The sequence below is a fragment of the Ammodytes marinus genome (assembly GCF_949987685.1).
Source record: "Ammodytes marinus genome assembly, chromosome: 21".
In the NCBI taxonomy this organism is placed as follows: domain Eukaryota; kingdom Metazoa; phylum Chordata; class Actinopteri; order Uranoscopiformes; family Ammodytidae; genus Ammodytes; species Ammodytes marinus.
In genome coordinates this window covers 1,430,001-1,438,056 of record NC_137225.1, presented here as the reverse complement: position 1 = coordinate 1,438,056, position 8,056 = coordinate 1,430,001, and positions in this window count along the sequence as shown.

Here is an 8,056-nt window from a genome sequence, read left to right as displayed (position 1 = left end):
TTGTTTCCCCCAAAACTGTATTTATTGCAATGACTCTCATTGCAAAAACAGTCCTCTGTTATGTTTGTAATGAAATTGGGATGTTCTAAATAAAGCCTTTACATTCTCCAAAATTCTGGAAGCCCTGTCTGGTCTGCATACTGTGTTACCATCACATCACATGGGCAGCCATATTGGAAGAACACAAAGGAGTGTATAGATATATAAGAATGGCTCACTGCACTTTATAGGTGCACTATGCAGTTTCAGGAAAGGGGGGTTTGTTTAAATTTACAGAGCCTACAGTTAGTTTACAAAACATGTCATTCATAGTATTGAATAATTCTATCATCATAAATCAAAACTAAATTATTTTGAGGCCCCTGGAACCAAACGTAAGACTATTTTATAAACCAAACTGAGGGCCCTGCTGCTGTAAACAACAACAACATTGAAACAGTAACTTTTCAGGAAGCTTTCTAACTTTAAGCAGTGTTCCAGGGATCACATTTTACTGTGAGGAAAGTTTGTTTATTCAGTTATGAGAACATATCTTAGAAAATGTTCACTTTGCTGAAACACCCAAAGTTACATAATGCACCTTTAAAGGTTTTTTTTAGATACTGTATCATTAGAATAGATTAAAGGATGTGTACTGTCTATCATTTTCAATCTATAAACTAATCACACATACAAAGCCAGACCTAAAATAATGTGATCCTACCAAGAACCATTGTTTGCGTATCAAAAATTTGAGGTATCTTATTGCATTAACTCCATAAGTGGAGCTTTTATAACAATAATCCCAAAGACAAATGTCAGTGTTACTCCAGCCAGCTCACATAAACACACAGAAAAACACATGAGGTATCTGATGAAGTAAATGCAAGACATTTAAAATAGCATGAAATGAATTACACGAATAAAAGTGCACATAGTCTTTAACTTTTGTATGTGTTTAACTGCGTACTGTGCATTGATAGTTTGCACGGTGGAAGATTATCAAAAACTGTTCAATCTATACATTAACAGATGTGAAAGATAATGTAATGAATTCATTTCTAAGACCATGTTTGCCCTTGTTATGTGGAGCACCCAACACTATTAATTATTCCGCCATTACAATGTACAAAACAAATGTGTTGACTGACTCATTCATACAAAATGTGTATTCGTCCGAAGAAAATAGCAAAATCTGAAACAAAAGATTTTCAATACGATATCTGAATTCCTTTTCACCAGAGGAGGATTTCTGACCATTTTCATTTTTTTTACCTCACGAAAAAAACAAAACCTCTTCTTTTGGCACCAATTTGACATGAATACATATGTATGCACCTCTAATAGTTTGGAATGTTATATTGATGGCGTTCATAAAGAGATTGAGCCTGGCTTCACTAGCTTTAAGAGATCACATTAAAACGTTCACATTAAAACCTATGGAAACTGTTTGTTATAATCAAGAGACTGAAACAAAAGGTTAATTTGACACATGGTGCATTCCAGACATGTTGTAAAGCCAAGCCAGGCATTCTAACTTTTCCACATGGAAAATCCCCTGGAATGGCCAAGTAGAGTCTAGGCTCATATTTCACTTCAGAAATGTTTCCAAGATTCAGTTACTGTGTCATGTTGTTAACAGGACAGCTAGCTATAACAACTGTTTAGATCTACGAGCATGTTGAAACCCCTAGAATATGATTTCCATGGTTGTTTATGCAGGACTTCTACTCAAGGCAAAGGTTTAGGGCCACATGTATAATTCAAGGGAACAAGTGTTTCAAGGGTTTCCAGGATTCATTTTAGCCGCTTTCCTTTTTAAGCAAGCTGGTGCATTGTTTTACCTTTAGTGCTTTCACGGGTCTGGTATATTGTGTCACCCTATTAAAGCTGTGGTCCTGTCTAATTAAAGGTGCTCTGAGGAACTTTCCGTTTGTGTTCATTCTTGCGCCCCCTTTGGACAAAAGCGGGAGTGTTTTTACTGCGCCAGATGCAGTTCCTGGGTGAGCGTATACCCATGACAAAGGGCTTAAGAAAAACTATATAAAAACAGCATTCTTTGCATGGATGGTCTTGTTTGCTGTTACATGTCATTTATGACCATCGGAGCAAAAATGCAAAGTTCCTCGTATAGCACCTTTAAATAATGTGGAAGAGGTGTTTTTTTTATTTTGGTGACGGTGTAGTGAGCGGTCCTCCTGGTTTACATTTAGCCCTATCATCTGTGACGAGTGGATCAAACAGGCTAGTGTCTGTCCTGTGTTGCTTCATTCAGGCACACAGAGATTTCAGAAAGGAGACAAAGAGTGAGCAGCCAATGGGCTTCATGAGAATGTAATGGCATTCACTCAAAGCCAATGCCCCTCCCCCTCCCCCCCAAACCCATCCGCTGCTCACGAATAATCAGTGCTTTGTGCATGGAGTGGACTGTGGAATCCAGGGAGCAAAATGCAGAGACTCAATTATAGGAGTGAAACAAAACAAAAAAGAAGCAAGGTAACCGCAGCAACCACACAGAAGAGTTCGGTAAAGAGAGAAGAACAAAAAAGCAACACAAGGGGTCGGACAGCTACATTTACATGTATTGATATATATACTCTATATACTGTATATCACCTTTAACAACGCTACATAGTGCTTAACAGGGGGGAAATAAAGCAGAACCTATTTCCAGTAAAAAAGACATACAGGCCTAAGCACAGAAACATTAGAGTATCATAAGAAAGAACATAGATAGGTATAAAAACAGAATAGATAGAAAGCACAGGAACAGTGGCTTTAAAATAAGATATAGTAGCCTATACCTATGTTATAATACTGTAAGAGATAACGTAAATACTGAGTAAATATAGTGAGAAGGGATTTAAAGCAAGTATATGGACTTGGTCTGTCTGATAGGAAGTGGGCAGAGAGTTAGAAAGTGTATTAATAACTTAATAAATAACTTTTGGATTATGATTAGGTTAAAAATGTATAGACTGATCTTGCATATTTAACTGCTTTTGTATCATTAACAGCACTGCTCTGCTGCTATGTCTGTACTGTGCTGTCAGACCTGAACTCTTAATAACTCACTCCTCACCAAAGTTCATTGACACAAATGGCCACCTATAGCACAGCACAGTGATGACAGTGTTGTATACAGTTGTCAAATATGGAACTCTTTAAATTCTACATCCTCATATATTAACCTCCTGTCCAGTGCCAGAACCCCTGTCTTCTAGAACTTCTAAGCCTCAGTTAATCCTCCCTAACGTCTCCACTGTATTGAACAGTTTGTGTTTGGTCTTCATCAGCCTCTCTCTCTCTCCCTCTCTCACTCTCAGTCTGTCTGTCTGTCTGTCTGTCTGTCTGTCTGTCTGTCTGTCTGTCTGTCTGTCTGTCTGTCTATCTGTCTGTCTGTCTGTCTGTTTGTCTGTCTCTGTCTCTGTCTCTCTCTCTCTCTCTTTTTTCTCTCTTTTTTTTCTTTGTCCTTCGTTCTCCAGAACAGAAGATGATGTGTTGTTGTTGTGGTCGTTATGTAAAACCTGTTTGATTCCCAGTGTCTGTCATCTAGGTAGGATGGTCCAATAGGAAAGTGGTCGCACTGATAACCATGGTTCGATCCGGCACTGGACAGGAGGTTTATTGGTATAAAAAAACATGAAAGTTTGGAAATATTTTGTGGGACAACTCAAGTAATAGTATATATTGGATATACTGTAAGTAGTATTATGCAGAATAAAGTGAAGCCATCTACTGTTCAGATGATGAATAGCAGGTTTAGACCTGAGTCTGTGATAATACTGACCTCTTTTGGATTGTCTGAATTACTGTTTGACTTTAAGATGAAACAACAAATTAAAAATGTCTCTTCCATGGAGAAGGAACAGCTTTACCCGACATTTCTTACTCCTATTTGTGATAAAGGAAAAGTGTGTGCTATTTCTTGATGTATATATTTGTCTTATAATATTACATGAAGGGGACAGGCTGGAGAAATAGACTTTAAACATCAGAATTTTTAATGTTTCAAAAAAACTGAATAAGGATTCAGGATACAAAGCCAATTCAGTATCATCATTGTAGGACACCAGAAAAAACAATCTTCTGAGCTTGAGACTGTAGAATTTGAGTCTTGAGAATGACATTTTAACGACAATGCCACTGTTTTTATTTTATTTGGAGATCACTTTTTCAAATTGTGCCTGTGTACACTGATTAATTAGACTAAGAGTATTATTATTAGTATGATAAACATAGTATCAATAGTAACTCCTACACATATGTATGAGCAACCTTAAAATAAAATTTAAATAAATCACCTTCAAGGTTGAATCAAATAAAAATATTATTATAAATATGAATGGATTAAATTATCTTTTGGCATTCCCTTGCCCTCCCTGGCAACCTTCCACAGATGTGTGAGCATTGAGGCACATGTGAAAGCTGTCTGTGTCAAATCGGAAGACTTTTCTGTTTCCCTTTTAACCTGCAATTTAAAAAAAAAATGGTTTTACATGTTTATTCGCCAGTCAAATCTTTAAGTATTTTATTTTATTTTACTATCTCTTATATTTAATTTCTAATGTCTAACCTTGATGGTATGCCCCTGTTAATCACTTTGAATTGCCTTGTGTCTGAACTGTCACTAAAAGGCATATGGTTTTACCACTAGGGAGCAGCACATGCCATGGCCTATACTAAATGTGACTGTGGCATTTGCAACAGGTCGCTAGGAGATCTAGGCTGTGTGACTGTACTTAACAATGTGGATTCTGTCTCACTTGTCAAGGAATGCAAATAGTTGTTCAGTGTCGTATGTTCCCAATTAGTAGTTTATATGTTAACATGTTTTGTGTCTGGTCTGTACAACCCTCCTCCAACATGTTCCCCTCCAGTTCTGGTCATCTTCCATAGAAAAACCTTCAATATAATATCATTCCTGTGTTGTGCCAATGTTCCCTTCGTGCCTCTCTTAATTCAATTCAATTCAATTCAATTCAATTCAATTCAATTCAATTCAATTCAATTCAATTCAATTCAATTCAATTCAATTCAATTCAATTCAGTTCAGTTTTAATGGTATGACGGCAATATTTCAAACTCACATCAATTGTGTCAATGCAAATACACTCACATAAAACAAGAAGATTACATTTAAAAAATAAAAACAAATAATAATATATGAATAATAATTATTGTAATAATATATGTAATATATTACATAGGCCTTCTATTTTTTATAATATAATAAAAAAATGATAAAGAAGTAAGCATTGACTATGTGATTTTGTGAGATCTCTCTCTTTCTCTCTCTCTCTCTCTCTCTTCAATTCAATTGGGCTTTATTGGCATGGAAAAAGTAGACATAGCACGACCTATTGAGCACATATAAAAACAAATGTTCTCGGGAAGATATGAAAACTAAAAACAAGCGTGCGCTATTGAACAATATATATATTTTTTTATTTATTTATTTAATACAGGGACAGTGCATATTATCAAACATTTCTGTCAATATGCCAGAATTAGCCAGAAGGCTATTTTCATCTGCAGTCCCTAGACAGATGGTAAAAGTCACCCTAAAAGAAAATAAAGTTACACATTTACATAACATAACACAACATACCTACAGTATAGTAAAAAGTACTATTAAAAAGTAAGTAAAGTAAAAAGTACTATTAAGCTAAAATATACAATAAAAACACAGCAGAGCAACAATCAGACAACAGCAGACAATGACATGAACAGGTTAATGGTAATATAGACAGCTCTGGTTATCAATGAGACATTTCTTTAACTGGAATTTAAATGACCTATATGTGTTCAGATGTCTGATGGCTATGGGGGTGAGGTTCCACTCAGTAGCTGCACGAACAGAGAAAGAAGTATGGCCAAATACACTCGCCCTAAAAGGGATAATACAATCTCCCCTCACTGAAGCTCTAGTTCTGCTGTGATCAGCTGTTCGGATGTTAACAAACTGATGGAGCGGAGGGGATGATAAACCGTGAATGATTTTATAGACAAGACATAGATTATAAAACAAACAATCAAATATAAATATTATAATTCAATTATAATAAAAATGTGTGTGTGTGTGTGTGTGTGTGTGTGTGTGTGTGTGTGTGTGTGTGTGTGTGTGTGTGTGTGTGTGTGTGTATTCATTGGAAAGAAGGGAACAGACGGAAAACAAAGGACTCATATATTTCAATGAGGGAACATGACATAAGAAAAAATCATCAGAAATGTCATCAGATAAATAGAGTAATTTGCTACAGTCAAAATAAGTCCTTCTAAGGAATTGCTGTTGATTCTTGAAAAGTGAGCGTTGCTCATTGACACTTCCTCTTTACGCGACCAGAGAATTTCTGAGTTAATGCAAGACTGGCATGGATAGCATTTACACATGTATAACGTGTAATACAAGGAGAATGTCATGGAAATGTACTATAACAGCCTGAGTAGAAATGAAAGCTGGGAAATGAAACCCTTCAATGGTACTGTGCATCACAGTACAGTACAGTTTGTTACAGAGTTACACACTTTTAACTGTAATAGGACACTCCTCATTTCAAAACTCACTTTCACTATAGTTGCATTACATATAGTTTTCACACAAAACATACAATACCTAACACGTTTTGACAGGAAGTTCCTGATGCACACTCAGTCATCACTTCATCCAAATCAGTGTGCTGCTGTTTTCTTCTGAATAGACCCAGTTCATTACACAGTGTCTTTTAAATATGGATGCGGACTATCATTGTATGTCAACTGTGGCGAGGCGGGTAGGGCAGTCGTCCACTGGAGAGGAGGGTCAGTGGTTCGATCCCCTGTCTCCTCGCCACATGTCGAAGTGTCCTTGGTTAAGACACTTAACTCTTAATTGCTCCGGATAGCTTGCACCCTGCGTGGTAGCTGCTGCTATCGGTGTATGATTGTGTGGATGTGTACAAAGCAATGTAAAGTGCTTTGAGTCTGTGAAAAACCAGGGAAAAGTGCTATGTACGTAAGTGGAGTCCATTTACCATCAGGAGACAGGAGAACATGCAGTTCTTTACAGCGTGGGGACCATTGTTACCAGGTTAGACTTGATGAATGGACAGGTCCTCACCACACAGTAAAAACACATGACAGTAGACCAGACATTTAGAGCGAGTGCTCTGTTGATTTGTGGCCTACAATAAGGAGGAGTTCCTTATTGATGAATCCAAGAGTCTAATGTGATGAGGTCAGGATGTCAGGTAGACTCCATGTCTGGGGTTTGAAGAAGCTGACCTTTTGTCCTTTGAACAGGTCTGTGCTCCTCGACTAAAGAAAACTATGCTTTCTTTTAGTTTATTCTAAATGTACAACTTCAATCTCAGAGAATATCTTAGTTTATTTTTCTTAAATCTATGACTTTACTGTCGAAATGTTTTCAGTTTTTTTCACAGAGAACATCCAATTCTAGTGCTAAAACTTTCAAGTGCTGTCCTCAAAATAATAGGCTACCCCGTTGGTGTTTTTTTTCTACAGTGGCCCTAATACGCCGTCATAGCTTTATGAGGATCTGTGTGTCGACTAAAACTTTATGCACAGACAACTGCAACAAACCCAGGCCAACCCAGGCAGCAAACAGTATTTTGGGGTTGACCGGAGGCCGAAACACTAAGGGGAAAACCCTGTTAGTGACAGCATCATTTGGTCTATAACACATAGTTGGTCAATAAAAGCTGATGCAGATCCTGAAAAGTCATCACAAGCAGTTCTGAGATTTTTACTGCTTGAAAATGTTTCCCTTTATATTTCCCCTCCTCTCATTTGCTATATTCAGACAATGATGCAGCAGTCTGTGTGCTGGGATAGACGGAACATATCATTGGGATCTACAGAAATAAATATAATGTTGTCAATTTTATTATGATGGAGATGTAGGCTACACCAGCCGTGGCCCTTTACTGCATGTCATCCCTCCTCTCTCTGTTTCTCTCCACACTATCAAATAAAGCTTGAAAATGCCAAAAAATAATCTGAAAGAAAAATGGATTTATCTTGTTTGAGCATCATGAATGTTACAGTATGTTATGACAGTATTCTCAACCTGAAAGCT